Genomic DNA, 18,418 nt, shown 5'->3' on the forward strand with positions numbered 1-18,418 from the left:
TTTTTTTTTTGCTGCCTCTCTGGATGTGCTCAGCTCTTTTGAAAATCTGGCCCCACTTGCTGAGCACCTGAAAATCTGGCTCAGTGCCAATCACTGTACCCCTCATCAACACAATTTGTTATTATCCCATTATCCGTGATTTGCTCAGTCTTGTGTCGCACTCTCTGTTCTTACAGATGACATTCTGTTTATTCCCCTGTAATTATTCTGGAATTAGATCTGATTGTAGAATTGTTACATGAAATCATAATGTTTGAGTCTGTCTATTTGCTTAAGATGTTGGCATTATTATATTGATTTTTCAGAAAATTTGTCATTTGCAAGGCATTGCTTTTTGGCTGGGTGAGTTCTTGCTTGCAAATCTGAGGAAATTATCTCTGTTTTTGCTATGGGTGGAATTTTCTCCTGCTGAATTAATAAAAAAATATTTCTAAAAATAAACAGCGAATGATTTTTTCTTTCCACAGACCATCCTCCACTAAATAAATCAAAAATCAAAAATGAAAGGAAATGGCAAATAGAAAGGCGATGGAGTGGGAAAGTGACAATGTGCAACTGCACAATACAATGGAGTACAAATGAATGCTTTTGAGGGGGAAAATCATTTCCAGGGGCAAGGGATAAGCGCAGCATTTAGGTTCCAGTCCTGCAAACACAGACAGCTGCTTAACTTCATGCCTGTGAGTATCCCCAGTGAACTCTCATATGTCAAGCTAACCATGTTTGCAGGTCAGGCCCTTAGTGGTTATACAGCACGTCTCAGCCATAGATCTGAAAGTGCTTTTGCAAAGCTAGATAAGCATTCTCCCTGTTTTACCAGTGGGGAATCTGAAGCACAGAAAGCATCCCCTGATTTAGCATGAACATTCAGAAGACCTGCCCCCCTCTTCTAACTGAAGGCAGTGAGAGCTACATAGAATCATAGAATATCAGGGTTGGAAGGGACCTCAGGAGGCCATCTAGTCCAACCCCCTGCTCAAAGCAGGACCAATCCCCAACTAAATCATCCCAGCCAGGGCTTTGTCAAGCCTGACCTTAAAAATATCTAAGGAAGGAGATTCCATCACCTCCCTAGGTAACGCATTCCAGTGTTTCACCACCCTCCTACTGAAAAAGTTTTTCCTAATATCCAACCTAAACCTCCCCCACTGCAACTTGAGACCATTACTCCTTGTTCTGTCATCAGCTACCACTGAGAACAGTCTAGATCCATCCTCTTTGGAACCCGCTTTCAGGTAGTTGAAAGCAGCTATCAAATCCCCCCTCATTCTTCTCTTCTGCAGAATAAACAATCCCAGTTCCCTCAGCCTCTCCTCATAAGTCATGTGCTTCAGTCCCCTAATCATTTTTGTTGCCCTCCGCTGGACTATTTCCAATTTTTCCCCATCCTTCTTGTAGTGTGGGTCCCAAAACTGGACACAGTACTCCAGATGAGGCCTCACCAATGTCGAATAGAGGGGAACGATCACGTCCCTCAATCTGCTGGCAATGCCCCTACATATACATCCCAAAACGCCATTGGCCTTCTTGGCACCAAGGACACACTGTTGACTCATATCCAGCTTCTCGTCCACTGTAACCCCTAGGTCCTTTTCTGCCGAACTGCTGCCGAGCCATTCGGTCCCTAGTCTGTAGCGGTGCATGGGATTCTTCCGTCCTAAGTGCAGGACTCTGCACTTGTCCTTGTTGAACCTCATCAGATTTCTTTTGGCCCAATCCTCTAATTTATCTAGGGCCCTCTGTATCCTATCCCTACCCTCCAGAGTATCTACCTCTCCTCCCAGTTTAATGTCATCTGCAAACTTGCTGAGGGTGCAATCCACACCATCCTCCAGATCATTTATGAAGATATTGAACAAAATCGGCCCGAGGACCGACCCTTGGGGCATTCCACTTGATACCGGCTGCCAACTAGACATGGAGCCATTGATCACTACCCATTGAGCCCGACAATCTAGCCAACTTTCTATCCACCTTATAGTCCATTCATCCAGCCCATACTTCTTTAACTTGCTGGCAAGAATACTGTGGGAGACTGTGTCAAAAGCTTTGCTAAAGTCAAGGAACAACACATCCACCACTTTCCCCTCATCCACAAAACCAGTTATCTCGTCATAGAAGGCAATTAGATTGGTCAGGCATGACTTGCCCTTGGTGAATCCATGCTGACTGTTCCCGATCACTTTCCTCTCCTCTAAGTGCTTCAGGATTGATTCCTTGAGGACCTGCTCCATGATTTTTCCAGGGACTGAGGTGAGGCTGACTGGCCTGTAGTTCCCAGGATCCTCCTCCTTCCCTTTTTTAAAGATGGGCACTACATTAGCCTTTCTCCAGTTGTCCGGTACTTCCCCCAATCACCATGAGTTTTCAGAGATAATGGCCAATGGCTCTGCAATCATATCCGCCAACTCCTTTAGCACTCTTGGATGCAGCGCATCCGGCCCCATGGACTTGTGCTCGTCCAGCTTTTCTAAATAGTCCCGAAGCACTTCTTTCTTCACAGAGGGCTGGTCACCTCCTCCCCGTGCTGTGCTGCCCAGTGCAGCAGTCTGGGAGCTAACCTTGTTCGTGAAGACAGAGGCAAAAAAAGCATTGAGTACATTATTAGCTTTTTCCACATCCTCTGTCACTAGGTTGCCTCCCTCATTCAGTAAGGGGCCCACACTTTCCTTGACTTTCTTCTTGTTGCTAACATACCTGAAGAAACCCTTCTTGTTACTCTTAACATCTCTTGCTAGCTGCACCTCCAGGTGTGATTTGGCCTTCCTGATTTCACTCCTGCATGCCTGAGCAATATTTTTATACTCTTCCCTGGTCATTTGTCCAATCTTCCACTTCTTGTAAGCTTTTTTGTGTTTAAGATCAGCAAGGATTTCACTGTTAAGCCAAGCTGGTCACCTGCCATATTTACTATTCTTTCTACACATCGGGATGGTTTGTCCCTGTAACCTCAATAAGGATTCTTTAAAATACAGCCAGCTCTCCTGGACTCCTTTCCCCCTCATGTTATTCTCCCAGGGGATCCTGCCCATCAGTTCCCTGAGGGAGTCAAAGTCTGCTTTTCTGAAGTCCAGGGTCTGCTGGACTCTGCTGCTCTCTACAGGTGTGCTCAGTACCTCTAAAAGCTAGGCACAAAGCACTCCAGGTCAGGGACCCAAAGACTAAAGCAACTAAATGCAGCGGCTGCTTCTGAAAATTTTGGCCCAGGGTCATAGACTAAGTCAGTGGAAAGGCAAGAAAGGCAAGGGAGTGGAGACTTGGTCTCCAGCAGTTCGGACTCTCTGTCCCAGGCCCTGTTCATTAGCCCATATTTATTCAATTGTGTTATTTCTCTCCATTTATCTCATTCCAAATCCTGCTTTGTCACAAATTCTAAATCACTTACTTCTTGTTGTAGGCAATGGGATGACAGTTGTGTGGGATCGAAGAGTGGAACTAAAACATTAGGATTAAATATGTATAAAAATGACAACTGTGCAGCATTCATTGAAAAGAAAATTACCCCACACTCAGGGAGATGCTCATCAAAGCCCCAATCCTGTAAAGACTGACACACATGCTTAACTTCAGGCACTCGGAGTTGTCCCATGGAAGTCTGTGTGTTGAGCATATGCGTTCGTCTTTGCAGGATTGGGGCCCACATGTTTATCTGGAGGTATTCTTGGTCGAAAGAAACTCTCACCCAAAATAATCTACATGCTGCCATGAATCACAAAAGAGTTTTAAATATACCAAAAGCCCAGTCTGTTATAGGCCGCTGGCAGAGTCAGGAAAAAGCCAGTGAACATTTGGCTTCAGGTGTCCTCCATGAGAGAAATACCCTTGCCAGAGAACTCTGCGTGGTAGTATCACACTGCCTGGTAGCTCATGTTTTATTCCCAGCTTCCCAGCCACATCAGGATTCACTGACTAAGCCAGGACAGATGCTCTTTGATGCACTTATTTTAATAGTTCAGTTATCTGTGCTGTATGTGACTGTGATGGGGCATTTAGAACCTGGGGAGAAATTGGCCAAGAAAATGTTAAACCTACTCATTGAGCAGAGGCGCTTCAACCAGTGTCTGCCCTCTGTGCTGTGATAGCCACAGAGCCCAGACACGGACTCAGCTGCAGCAAATTGCACCACTAAGGGGGAAGCAAAGGTTACAACAGCAAAGAGCAGACGCAAGCCTGTTTTCTTGGCTTTAGACTGACATTGGCTTAGGAAGCTCCTTCTGCCTTTATCTGTTTGACTAATTTTCCTGGGGCTAACTGTAGGGGATTTGTCTCATGCACTCGGGCCTAGTTCACCTGACCTGTCCCAATGGTGGAGGGGTAACGGGTTAGTCTCCCAGTGGGTGCGGAAGGGAAGCTGCAGCACTGATGCTAGGTCTAGGGAAAGTGGGATAGGAGCCCGCCTAGCCCAGTACATTGAAATGCCTGCTAGGGAGAACTGAGGGTCCTCCTCGCCTAGCATCTAGGAGGCCCTATCCAGGCACTGCTCCAGGGAGTTATGTTTGGTCTATCTAGGAGCTTACAGCACACTCCTTCCTCATTCATCGCTAGGGCTGCACAAGAACAACTGTCAACTAAGATCTGAGTGAAGATGATAACTCTCTGTGGCTGTGCACTCAGGTTTTTTTTGTTTTTGTTGGCTCTATTCCAATCTCAGACGTGCAGCAGGAACCCATCCGAGAGTCTGATCTCGTCATCGGAGCCTGTTCTAGAAGTGTTGCATATTGGACTTCCTTTGGAACAGCCTCTGTTACGGGGGAATCCAAATTTAGGATAAACCACGTTAGCATCAAGCAACACTGAGAAGACTAACAAGACAAACAACTGTAGGCAAGATATTTAGCTGGTCAGTTACCTCTTGAGAAGAGTCCTCTCTTCCTTTAGTCTCAGTTTAGGGAAAGAGTTCTGGACGCTAGATCACTTAATTTACCTTTAACAGGGGGAAGCCTGTTGAACAACCACTGGGTTGTGGGATCGGACCAACACTAGGAGTTTCCTGAAGAGGTGAGATTCAAGAATACAATACCTGGCTCTTACAGAGTGCTTTTCATCAGCAGAGCTCACCGTGCCTTATACAGGAGGTCAGTATTATTATCCCCATTTGACAGGGACACTGAAGCACAGATTGGTGAAGTGACTTGCCCAAGGTCACCCAGCAGGTTCAGGGGCAAAGCTGGGAATAGAATCTAGGTCGCCAGTGTGCCAATCTGGTGCCACATCCACTAGCCATGCTACCCTTTTGGTAGCCAGTTCAGCTGAGACAGAAACAGAGCTGTCGGTTGCAGTCCTCATGCTGGAGCTTTAGATACAGCCAAGAAACCAGGGGATATTTACAGGATAATATTTTTCTCACTTTTTTTTTTTAATCATAACTCAGCTGCCACAGCCTTCCCACTCCACCTCAGTACAAAACCCCAGGACCTGACAACCCAAGCAGCCTTCCAGCCAACAGAACACTTGGTAGATGTTTTTAGCTACAGAGAAAAAATACTGGAGAACAAAGGCCTGTAAATCAGCAGTATCAAGCGATCATGTACAGCCAGAAGTTGACACACTTATTTATTCTTGCTGTACATCAGAGGCCCTGATGGATTTTGTGTCAGAGCTGAATCAATATATTCAGGTTGGGCACCTCTGCACTAAGGCCAGCTGGAGCATTCATTATCCTTTAGTCCATTAAGGCTTGTAATCTAGAGGGGATGAATAAATGTCTCCCAGCATTGGAGTCATGCAGGGAACTGGTGTCTTCTGCCTGTTCTTGCCCCCCCGATTGATGTACATAAAGTCCATTAGAAGGGTTGTGGGATACCAATTGCTCCTCTTTGGGGCTTTTTGCCTTGGCCAAACATTCCAAAGCTTTCCCATTAAACACGGTTGGCATTCAATGGGACATCAGTTTATTTCCATGTAGGGTGGACTGTGCAGAAAGCAGGGCTCTGTGGGTAAGTTTAGCCTTTCCCAGTCCTTCATGTGCTGTGTGAATAGGAAATGGTCCTGTACGTTGTGTTTATAGCCACGCAGAATTACAGGACTTCTCTAGCTCAGCTACAGTGATTAGTCGCTGCTTTGTCAAAGCCCAGTCTTTGTCCTATGCTCTGTGCATGCCTGATCATATCTTGCCCTTTGTGGCTACCACCAATTATTAGCTGTCACATGTACCAACTTGTAAATATGGTCATTAATTATCCCCATAGTACAGACAGTGAAAATGAGTCATACGCTGAATGACTTGCCTGAGGTCACCCAATGAATCAGGGATAAAGCTGGGAATAGAACCCCGAGCTCCTGGCTTCTTGCCTCTCAATCTCTTTATTAACCTGATATCCTAAAAAAGAAAGTTGTAGTGGGGGGTGGGGCCTCCACTCTCTGAAACAGAATTCTGTCTGACAGTGAACACAGTCGGACGACGGGGGGAGAGTGAAGGTTGTTCCTGGTTGTTATGCATTCCAGTAGGAAAATGTCATGAGCCTCTTTGGTAAAGCTCCCTCTGCCCAGACCCTGGGCGGAGCCTAATTTAGTCATCTACACCATGGATCCCCTGCAACTCCTTGTGCCATTTTATCCTGAAAGGCTATTCCCTGTTGAGCTCCTGCCCCAACCCTTCCGTGTCACTTATTCCATGTTCCAAGTGAATATGCAGAAAATATACTTGTGGCAAACTGTTGGGTTTTCAGGGCTGCCTTTTAGCTTGTGTCTCAGGTTCTCTTCTGAGTGGGAAAATATGTATAAGACCAATACAACCTGCTCCCAGACCACTGACCTTCAAGCCTTGTATGCAACCTATCTCAGCCCCTCTTTTCCAGTGACACCACTAGGAGCTTAATAATTCAACTATTAAGCCCATTCACATGAGAAAGTCCAACTCCACTTAATTTCCAGTCATTTATTCCCAGGGAGTAGTGGTGCCAAGTAAACAGTCAGGGGTACTGTTAGTATTCCTGAGACACCCAGTATGGAGGGATTGATTCTTAGCCATGACTGACTAGGACGATAGACTTTTAAAGCACGTTTGGCACTGCTGAGAATTAATTCTGATGGCCTCTGTTTATGCCCAGCAGCCAAGGCAGTTCACCATCACTGTGACCCCGTTCTGATCTGGTGGGGGCAAGGGACAGGTCCAGTTCTCCAGGCCAATCCTTGGCCTCTCCAGCGAGGCTGCAGACAAGGATGCCAGTTCTGGGGTAGTTTCTAGGATGTTGGCATCTGTTCCTTAAGGCCTGGACTGAGAACTTCCACAGTGCAATCCAGGTCAGTGAGGGGCTGTCACCATCTGCCCTGAAACCCTGGGAGCTCCACAATGCTTTGCTGCTGTAGCTCCCAACCTGGGCTGCTCACAAACAGCAGACAGGACACACCCCGAGTTTCTGTGTAGAGCTACAGCCCTGGTCCAACAACTCTGACCCCAGAAGCCTGTCAGCCACACACCAGCCACACTTTGGCTTCCAACAGCCTTGTTACTACCTGCAGGGTGACCCCAACACACTCTCAGTCCTGAATTTTCCCCAGAAAACACGTGTTCTGCACTGTCCAGACCTCTCCTGAAGTCCTCAGATTGACCTGTAAAGGGTCAAACATCAGTTTGCTACTTTAACTGGAATGACCAAACATTTCATTTTAAACACAAACATTGGTTCTATGTTTAATATAAACAAATGAAGTTTATTTAACAACAAAGAGAGATTTAGAGTGAGAACAAGTATAAGGCATTAAAGTCAGAAATGGTTACAAGAGAAATAGATAAAATGCTTCCTAGTAACTAAAACTTAAACTAGACTTGGTTCAAAATAAAATCCTCACAACACGTTCCCAGCCACAGGGCTGACCAAATTCTCAGGTGAGAACACCTCCCAAAGTCCAAACGCTCCTATGTCATCTGAGGTGAAAGAGAGTGGTAGAAAAAGTGATCCCAGGGTGCTTTTGCCCCTCACTTTTACAGTTCAGTCCCCCTTTGAAATGGATTTTCCTGAGGGTTACCCCTAGATAAAATTCATTCCAGCTGTGAGGACAGAGACATGGAGTCTCATGGTGAAAGAGGTTCCATGTTGTTTACTAAAATGGAAATCGATCTGTTCCTGTCTCCCTTTGTTGCCAGTGAATGACCACTAGACTACTGATTGCCAATTAACTGATTACACCTGGCTAGAAGCATCAGCTTGTCCTTATTCTTTGAAAAAGCCATTCACCCGCCCACCAGATTTGTCTGGTAAACACATTTCAGTCATAATTTCAGCTTATGTTCTTAACTCTTAATATGCATTGTGTACATACATTACACAAGAACGCTGATGATCAGCGTGTTATTAGTTTTAACATGATACCTCACAAGGCATCTTTTGCACAGAGATTACTATTATAGCGCATAGGGTGTGAATACAGGGGTGCTTTTGGTCACAGACCACTAGCTGCTCTTCTAGGAATCCTGTTGCCCTAGAAGCCAATGGCTCCATATCCCCTTTTCAGACGTGAGATACGGGTTCCTAAAGAACATAGTTTAAGAAACGGCCTAAGTGGTTTGTCTGTGAGTTCCCAGTGGTGCTGAGAGGCTGTGTTTATGGACAGTGCAAGCAAACTGGGATCCATCCAATGTATTTTGGGGGAGTTCTATGGCCTGTGTTATACAGGAGGTCAGGCTGGACGATCACTATGGTTGTTTCTGGCCTTGGAATCTATGAATTTTCTGGGGTAGAGCACGTCAGTGTCAACAGCTGTCAGAGATGGCATGGTCAATGACCTGCAGGCTTAGCTGAACTTCTGTCACAGATACTCTTTTGGCAAGTCCGTCCCTATCCTTCTCTGTCCTCAGCTGTAACAGGTGGCTAACTACTTACCAGAGCTGGCTGGGAATTGTCTGTTCAAATTGTATATTCTGAGAAAGGAAATTTTTTGGAACTTTTCATGACACAAAAAGCCCTGAAAGGGGGCTGGGCGAAAGGGGCTGTGGTCTTTTTATATGGTCATTTCCAACAGCATGCTGTGGGGAGAAAAGGCAGATCAGCAAGGTGTGGTGATCCCTGGCACGGCAGAGAGGTGATTGAATGTATAGCCAGCAGCCTGAGCTGCTCTTTCCCCATCAGCCTGTTTCTAAGCGAAGGCGCTGAATCTCACTGATTTATAAAGTAAAGGCAACTTCCCAGGCAGACTAAATGTCAGGTTAAATATTTTATGCATTGAAACAGTTGCAGGTCTGACATAAGTCAATTGAGAGAGACAAGGTGGGGGAGGTGATATCTTCTATTGGACCAACTTCTGTTGGTGAGAGAAACAAGCTTTCAAGCTCCATGGAGCTCTTCTTCAGGTCTCAAGATAAAGAACTCTGTGTAAGCATGAAAGCTTGTCTCTCTCGCCAACAGAAGTTGGTCCAGTTAAAGGTTTTACCTCCCACACCTTGTCCCTCTAACATCCTGGGACCGATGCAGCTAATACTGCAAACAACGTGGGTCTGAAGCCAGGACTCCTCCTGTTCTCCGCTGGAGAACCAAGGGGGACATGAGGGAAGGTGCCCATTTCACTCACCATCAGCACGCCCTCCAGAGCACTGACTCTGTGTTACCTGTGAGAGGAGAGACGAGGGAGGAGGAGTTATCTTGGTGCCCAGGTTCCACAGGAAGAGATGCTGCACTGTGGTCAGCCATTCACGTCAGGACTGATGAATCAGGTCAGAATTTAAAGGAGACTCTGGGTGGAGACAAAAAAGCAGAATAGGTTGTTACAGGGCCGGAACCGGAGGTTTGTCGGTGTCCAGCAGCCTCAGTAGAGAATCCCCTTACTATTCATTACAGATAAATCCTACCAAATGAGAAGCTAAGACTCATTCAAAATACCGAGCTCAAATGGACAGAGGCAGGACCCCAGACGTTCTATCCTCCAGAAGCAACAGCAGGTGCCAGTAGAGGAAGAAAGGGAAACCCATGCAAGGTCGCAACCTGTGGGCATCAAAAATTGTAACCAGCAAATACAATCGAATATAGCAGGTTATTTTAACCAGGTGAGATACTGTGTTTAATTCCTGCACTTCAGCAGACCCCATTCCTTCAGGTCTCATCAGACAACAAAGGAGGAACTTTGTTTTTGAGACAGTGGGACAAGAAATGAAAAAAGGTGGCAGTAATGTGCTAGGGTGGGGGGAGGTTTCAGGCAGACAGCCTCCACCAAACTCCTGGTGGGCAAAGCAGCCCCTTTAAAAACCTAACTGCACCATTGTGGCCTTAAGATACAACAACATGAGTGCAGGAGACCATGTGTGGTTCTCCCCCGAGAAAGGACCTCTCTGAGAGCTCAAGAGACCATCATTGTCTCATCCCACTGCTTTTGTAAATGAACTAAGAAGATGCTCAGACGGCCATTAGCTGGAGCACTGGAGGGGCTGGCTCACGACGCTGCTGTAATGCTCGGCCCTGTAATGCTGGCTGTGCGCGTGGTGGGGTACAGTGCAGAACCATCAGCCTCTTCCGTTACCTTTTGTGACTCAAACTTCAGCTGTTGCAGTGGAAAGCAGCTGTCAGCTGGGCTCTCCTTGCGGCCGGCCTCACTGGTGCCTCTCTGAGAGCCTCCCTTGTGATGCACACAATGGCTGGACCCCAGCCAGAGGCAGGGGGACTGGGGAACGGCTGCTCCCCCATTTCCTTTCCTTTCCGCCATTAGCACAAAGGGGTCATTATTAGCCACAGAGTCACTGATACGAGGTCAAGAGAAATGACTTTTGGCCAGGGTCGCTGGAACAGTTTACAGAAGCTGCTGTGAATATCTTCAATCCAAGCTCCCCATCACGCATTTGCAGCTCGTGCAATGGGAACGCAGAGGCAACAAGTTTGCCATGAAAGAGAATCAAACTTGTTTCATGGTATAAAAGTGGAAGTAGCTTTCTCGGGAGGGGACACTCACTCAGGATCTGCTAGAGAGGGCAGGGTGGTTCTGGACAGGACACTGCCTTCGACAAGTCACTTCACCTCTGTGCTCCCTCCCAGGCGTGTCTACTTTGATGGAAGGGACAATCTCTCCTTACAGCTCTGACCAGCACAATGAGACATCGCTCACAGCTGGGGACTCCAGCTACTCCTGGGATGCAAATATAACAACAAGGGGTGCTACATTGCTTTGAACTTGGTTTCTCAGTTAGGGTATTAAGTAAGAAGGGGCTAAATTCACTCTTAGGATAATGGGGCACCAGAACTGCCACCAGCAAGTGACTATGCCAGCAACGTACTTTTCCATCGAGCCTTCTCCCAGAGGAGTCCCGAACTCTTTAGCAGAGGAATCACTTGTGCAGGTGACTGGGAACGTGAGCTGTGTCAGGCCCCCCTCCCTACTTCGTTTGGTTACATAATACAGACAGTGCAATCTGCAGGCCAGCCTGGATCATTGGCTCCCTCTTGTCAGTTCTGACATTTGTTTGTATTTTTGGAGGAGCAACAAATTTGCTTTTCTTCTCTGCAAGGTCAGCCAGGCGCGCCCCTCACAGCTATGTGCCCTAGTCAGCAGCAAGCCCACTCCATGCCTCAGTGCGCCTTTGAGGCGTGAGGCTGGCAGGGGGTGAGGGAATGTAAACAGGGGAAGCTGCTGGGACAGAATGGGCCTTTCTGAGTGGGATGAACTGGCTTTGTCCCATCCCTGGGAAAAATCCACCCCAGCCTTTCCCCTGAGCCTTGTGCCTGTAGGAACAGGGTACTGGTAATTTAGCAAGTGATGTATGAACACTTATACAGGTCAGGCTCTGTCCACAAAAACTGTAGGTTCATTGCTCAGTAGCAAATCTCAAGGCTTTGATTAAATGAGCTCCCAGCTAATGCAGGCTACAGCCCCCCCCGTCACACTAATTCCCTCCCAGAAAGGGGAACTGGCTTTCCAAGTGGCTGGTAAGTCAGCCATCCTTGCACACACTGCACATTAAACATTTTGACCACAGAATTTCTTTACTGATGAATAATTCAGACTAACAGTGCAGGGACACAATGGGCACTGAACTCAGCAGAGTGGTTATGAGTTCATTTTCTTACCAGTCAATTTGTTTTAAGAGGTCCTGCTGAAAGCACCCATAAGCTAAATAGCTGGTCAGTTCAGTTTCCCTCTCTCTGTGCACCATCTTCTCTAGAAACAGGCTCTCAGGCCTCATCAGAAACAGGCCTGTATGCAGCTCGGGAGCTGTGTTAGGAGGCAGGCTGGCCTTTGGTGGGTTTGGAGGAATAAGCTATGAATGGCCTGGGAATGACTTAAGAAAAGACACCTGAGAAAATACAACTCAGGCAATTGCACCATAACTGGGATACAGGCACAGGAGCTAAATTGCCACAGAGCTCCACCCCCAACCTTCTCTAGCCAGCTGTCAATGAAACACCAAGCTAGAGGCCTTGCACCCTCAAACGCCCACTGACTGGAGACCACTCTAAAAGGCAGGATGGGGGACATGAATGTCTGCTTCCTTTTGTCATTATTTTAATCTGTGACAAATGAATGCAGAGCAGGTGTGAAACGCCACCCTGCTGATGTGAGAGAGACAAGGCAGGTGAGATCATATTTTTTATTGGACCAGATTGTGTTGGTGGAAAGGACAAATTTCTGAGCATTCTGATGTGGTAAGACATGCCACTCCTTTGCACAGATGTAAATGCTAATGCCGCGTGCAAAGCAGTGGAAAATAAGCCGTCTCTTTCCAGCAGCATCTGAAAGCTGCTTCCCCTCCCTCCAATTACTCCTTCATGAAGTGAGTGTCCTATTCACCACACCTGGGATCCAATAAAAGCAAATGTTACCAGTTGCAAGGCAGAAGCTATGTAAATTTGTATCCAGCAAATCAAGAGCGGGTGTTCCTTCACTGTTGTTGACCGAGGGATGTGCTTTCCCTTTGGTGATACATCATGGGTGTCCTGCTATGTGGAAGCAGAGTCCTTGCATATGTCCTTGCTTAGGTCGGGCTTATTATATTGATTACGAACAAGATCCTGTAAGATTCTCCCCAAATCAATTTGATTTTATTTCTGTAACCAATGTCAAAGACACCAGTGTTGAATCCCAGCTCCTATAGGGGCTCTGGGACATTTAGCAGTTTTGTCCTCTTCTCTTGCATTACACTTTGGCTGGAAACATGCTCCCTGAGGCTCTCATTTTAGCCGATATGTTTGAGATACTCAAGCAACTAGAGATAATGCACAATGCATGTTACATCCCTGCTTCACTTTTGTGTCATGGTGGCAACAGTTTTAGCTATGTGAAGCTGAAGCTACAAAAATAACGTTACAGCCACCTTACGCAGGGGTCAGAAAACTTGCCCGGTGCAGTCATTGCCCTGTTTAGCTCAGGATTCAGGGCCAAATCCTCCCCTTCTTTTTAAAGCATTCCATGGATTTGCTCTCGCTTACTCCTTAGTGCAGGGCAATAGAGAACCTAGCCCTTGAATAGCCACTGGCACCCATGCAGAGCAGATGTAAATCACTACTTTGCCAATGAGGTAGCATTTTGCAACAATACATGCTGCAAAGCAATGGAAATTAAGGCTCCTTCTCTATCTACTTCCCTCCCCTTGTTTAGCACTGGCCTTTCCAGAATCCTGCCAGAGCCATTAGGAAAGGGATAGATAATAAGACAGAAAATATCACAATGCCACTATATAAATCCAGGGTACACCCACATCTTGAATACGGCATACAGTTCTGGTTGCTCCATTTCAGAAAGATATATTAGAACTGGAAAGGTACAGAGAGGGGAACAAAAATGATTAGGGGTATGAAACATCTTTCAGCTGAGGAGAGATTAAAAAACGGGGACTGTTTTGCTTAGAAAAGAGATGACTAAAGGGGTATTTGAAAGAGAGCTATTCAATCAGGAATGGGGTGGAGAAAGCGAATAAGGACAGGATTTTAATTCAAAGAAAACTGTACAGTCAACCTGTGGAACTCATTGCCAAGGGATCTTATGAAGGTGAAAACTATAACTGGGTTCAAAAAATTAGATAAGTTCATGGAGAACAGGTCCATCGATGGCTATTAGCCTAGATAGTCAGGGATTCGACCCTACACTTTGGATGTCCTTAAACCTCCGAGTGCTAGAAGCTGAGACTGGATGAGACAGAGGATGGATCACTTGAAATTGCTCTGTTCTGTTCACACCCTCTGAAGCCTCTGGCACCGGCCACCATCAGAAGACAAGATATTGGGCTGGGTGGACCATTGGTATGACACAGTATGGCCGTTCTTATCCTCTGCACCTTCCACTTTAAGTGACCGTTTCCTTGTACCTCTCTCTTTGCCTAATTGCTTCTCCACCTCCTGTCAAATCTCAGCTGACAATGTCTTTTCTCTCTCTGTGTGAATGATTTCACCCTGCAAAGCGCTTGGGATATAGATGAAAGATAACGTCATATTATTGCACAGTATTTGTCTTTATCCCCTAATTGCTGACTACAAAGTTCCTTGCACCTTTCTCTGAAGCATTTGGTACAGGCCTCTGGCAGAGGTAGGATACTGGGATAGACGGGCCCCTCGTCTGATCCAGCTGCCTGGCCTCCCTGTGTTCCTCTGCTACACTTAATGCTTCTGCGCAACCTAAAGTGGATCAAGCATTTAGTTCAGAGAAGACAGACATGCGCATCAGCACTAGACAGAATATTGGCTGGAACGGAGGGATGAGTCCCATAGAGCTAGGATTAGTTCTGCGCAATCTGACCCACGTGGCTCTTACACTTTGTAGGGGATGCTAGCGGGAGCACTTGCAATTCTGCCCTCAGGAGCTTCGAGACGTTATTAGCAAGCATCACCCTATACATGCCGTAGATATATAGAAGGGTGAAATCCAGAGTTCCTGTCATGTTTGTCTGTTCAAGGCTTTTTCTATGAATAATGCAGCCGTGGATGCTATTAGGAGCCAGCTCCTGAGGCTCCCAGCAGGGGATAAATAGAGGATAAAAAAGATGAAGCTATTTCCACACTCATTCCCCAGCCTAGTTTAAAAAAAGAAGAAGAAAAAAAAGACTCACCTAGCCCATTAAGGAGCCCTTGCATAAGACACTGCGTTGTAGGGAAGCACGGTGAAAGGGGAAGCTACAACCTACATTAATAGCCTTCAGGACGAACTCCAGGGGATGCTCCGCTGAGCAAAAAGAACACTTAGCAGCTCTGCTGAAACGCACGCTCTCTTTTGCTCCTAGAGTCTGCACGAGCCTCCTAATTCCTTAGCTCAGCAACCCACACACAGCACTGCGTGATGATGCTTAAAACGGGCCGTGGCTAACACTCCATGCATCTGAAGTGGTGGTGTTTTACCCATGAAAGCTTATGCCCAAATCAATCTGTTAGTCTTTAAGGTGCCACCAGACTCCTTGTTGTTTTCATGGCTAACAGGGTGCCACCCAAATCAGCGTGTGCACCAGCGAGGCATTCCCAGGGTGCTCAGCCCCCCGTGGCCAGCTGCAGCACCTTTCTGGGCACGTCAGTCCCCACGAGATGATGTGGTGGGGTGAAACTGTTAGACTGACAGGCCTGGAGACAGGTTGCCCTGGCTAGCTATAGACTTCTGTCCGCAGCACTCCTGCACAACCCCACAACAACAAATCAGCCCATACAGCCCTGCGCAATGAGAGGAGAGAGAACAGTCTGCCAATGCACAAGGGATTCCAGCTCAGACAGATGGCGGCTGACCGCATCTCTCCCCATCCCGTCGCTCCCAGTGGGGTGATGAGCTGAGCACGAAGGCCGAGCTGCACACTGCGCAGGACGTGATGCTGCCTGGCTGCATGTGGGATACCAATGAACCCCCTCCCACACTCCTTCCGCAGTGGCTAAAAACCGCTGCCTTGTGTGTCTTACACACCTCTCACCTCCAGCCTGGAGCCTGGCTTTGGTGAGCGGCAGGAGTTTAATGAAACGTAACACATGGTCATTTTCACAGCCTGCTTGCCCTTACGTATGGGCTCCCTGCAGTGAGCCCAGTGTTTGTCTAGGTAAACAATGCTCTGCCCTGCCGCAGCCTGACAGATTCCCAGGGTTCAAGCTGGCTGGGTTACCAGACTTTGCACTGTGAACGGGGACAGCACAGCAACCCTGGCTATGGCACAGGGTTAAAGCCAGGAGGGAGGGATCCCAGACCGTGCCAGGGACAGGAACACTGGCACCACGTTTGCCCTGAAGGGGTTCAATGGCTTTTGAGGTGGATGTCGTAGGGGCCAAGCTGTTGGCGATTACTCCAACCAGATGGTAACGGGGCGGGGGTCACTATTCTGTGTACTCCAGTAGCACCCGCTAAAAGCAGAGCTCTGCTGGATGGGGCTTTGCGCACACACACACACACACACACCCCACGCTGTGCATGGACAAAGGGCAGAAGGGGAACCAGGCACAGAGCAAAGTGATCCAGTCACCCAGCACGTCAGTGGCAGGGCCAAGACAAGAACCCAGCTCTCCTGACTCACACTCTGGTATCCTACGAACCGGACCACACAGCCTGCAGAAGCAGAACCTCAGAGTGGCACCACAGAGCCCCCGTGAACCATAGCACAATAACCCTGGCTGGATGCCGCCTCCTTCCTTGGGCTGCCAGGCTCATGGGTGGTGAAGGCCAGTGGATACCAACACCATCGCCACTTAGAGCCAAAATGTGATGGTTCTCGGGGTGCCTAGGACTGAGCGTCACCTTGTTACTCCCTGCCTCCAGCGTGAGGGAATCTTTCCTGTGGGAGCTGGGTGGCAGCTCCCTGGCACTGCCAGCCCTTCAGCCCTCTGCCAGCCTACTTCCCCTTAACACTTGGCACTTCCCAAACTCTCTGGAAGCATCCCCCTGTCATGCCCAGCCTCCGCCAATGGACATGCTCAGTGATTACCAGGGTCCCTGAGCCCAAGGGAACAGAGTATGCACGGATTTGTTTAATTCAACTGAGGATTCACACTTTGCTTGATACCACAGCTCCGAGGGGAATTGATAATAAAAATAAGTTGAACAAAGAACAGAAATTCAAATGAGTAGTAGGTAAGACAACTGGAAGTAGAATTGGTTACACATAAAACTAAACACCGAACGCAACCCTAGAGGTCAGGAAAGGATTGGGATTAGTTTTCCCTTTTCAGCAGCAAAATGGGGGCGGGCCAGAAAAGGGGAAAAAAAACCCCCAAAAACTGGAAAGCCAAAATCTGATTTTTTTTCTTTCAAAATGGTAACAAAAAAAAATTGTTCACAAAATATACTTCCATTTTTTGACTGGCTCTGATTATACGGAACAATCTTCCATAGAAATTGCGAGACTACTCATGATCCAGCTACTCCAGTATCCTGTCTCTGCTAGTGGCCAGCACCAAATACTTTAGAGGAAGGAGAAAATAAACCCAGTAACAGGTAGATGTAGGATAAAATGCCCTCAGAGGACATTTCCTCCTGACTCCCAATGCTAGATGTTGGTTTATGCCCTGAAACCCAGAGGGTTTATATTGCTTCCAAAACTCTTCTATTCATATTTATTATAAATATATATTGATATCCATAAATGCCCAATCCTCGTTTGACCCCTAAAGTATATCCTGTGGCAATGAGTTCCACAGGCTAACTGTGCAGTTTGGGAAAAAGTACTTTATCTGGCATTGGCCAAATATGGACTAGATGGTACCTGACCCATCAATCTCCTCACTACCATCTCTCATTCGAAATTTTGTTGCCACAAATCTTCCCACCTAAATGTTTCTTTGGGGAATAATTAGAGAGACCCCTCCCCTCCATACTAAAGGCAGGGCTGTCTAGTCACAGCAAGTGACTTGTTCTATTCATATTTGTGTAAATATCCCCAGTGCCTGCCTTCTCATTAAATCTGCGTTTCAGGATTTCAGTCCTGGGGAGCACCCATTAATAGCTCAATCACAGAATAAAATAGTCACTTAAAACCATTTCACTTTGGCTGAAATTAGCATAACAATGCTTCAGTTGACAGGGGCAACAGGGAAGCTGTCTGCCCTTGTCTGCCCTTGCAACAGGGACCTGAATTACGATCCCAGTGGGAAAACTGGCGCACACCCAAGCAAAGGGGTTTAAATGAAACATTCATCAGCAGCCTTGTAAAAATTAAATATTATGGGCTCACTGAATTGGAGCATGCTATAAAACACAGCAATAGGGAGATGATTCCATGTGTTATTTAAACTATAAGGATTTTATTGCTCACAAGGAATAGCTTGAGTCTTAATAAACCCATCTGGCCGGTGAAGGCGTATGAGGCTTTGGTCTGTAGAAACCATCCAGAACAATAGGAGGTTGCATTTCACAGCTTTTTATGGAGCTTCCTGGCTGTTAGCACTTCCCACTGCCCTTCTACATAATCTCTCTGTGATAACAAGGGATGCTTTGTGCAGCATAAATAATTTATTAAACAGAGAAAATTAATGGGACATTGCTATCTTAAAAATTCATTTTCTCCAGGCACAGTAGCCCTCCATGGAACCTCAGAAGTACTTGAGAT

This window comes from Chelonia mydas, chromosome 21 (genome assembly GCF_015237465.2).
Source record: "Chelonia mydas isolate rCheMyd1 chromosome 21, rCheMyd1.pri.v2, whole genome shotgun sequence".
In the NCBI taxonomy this organism is placed as follows: Eukaryota; Metazoa; Chordata; order Testudines; family Cheloniidae; genus Chelonia; species Chelonia mydas.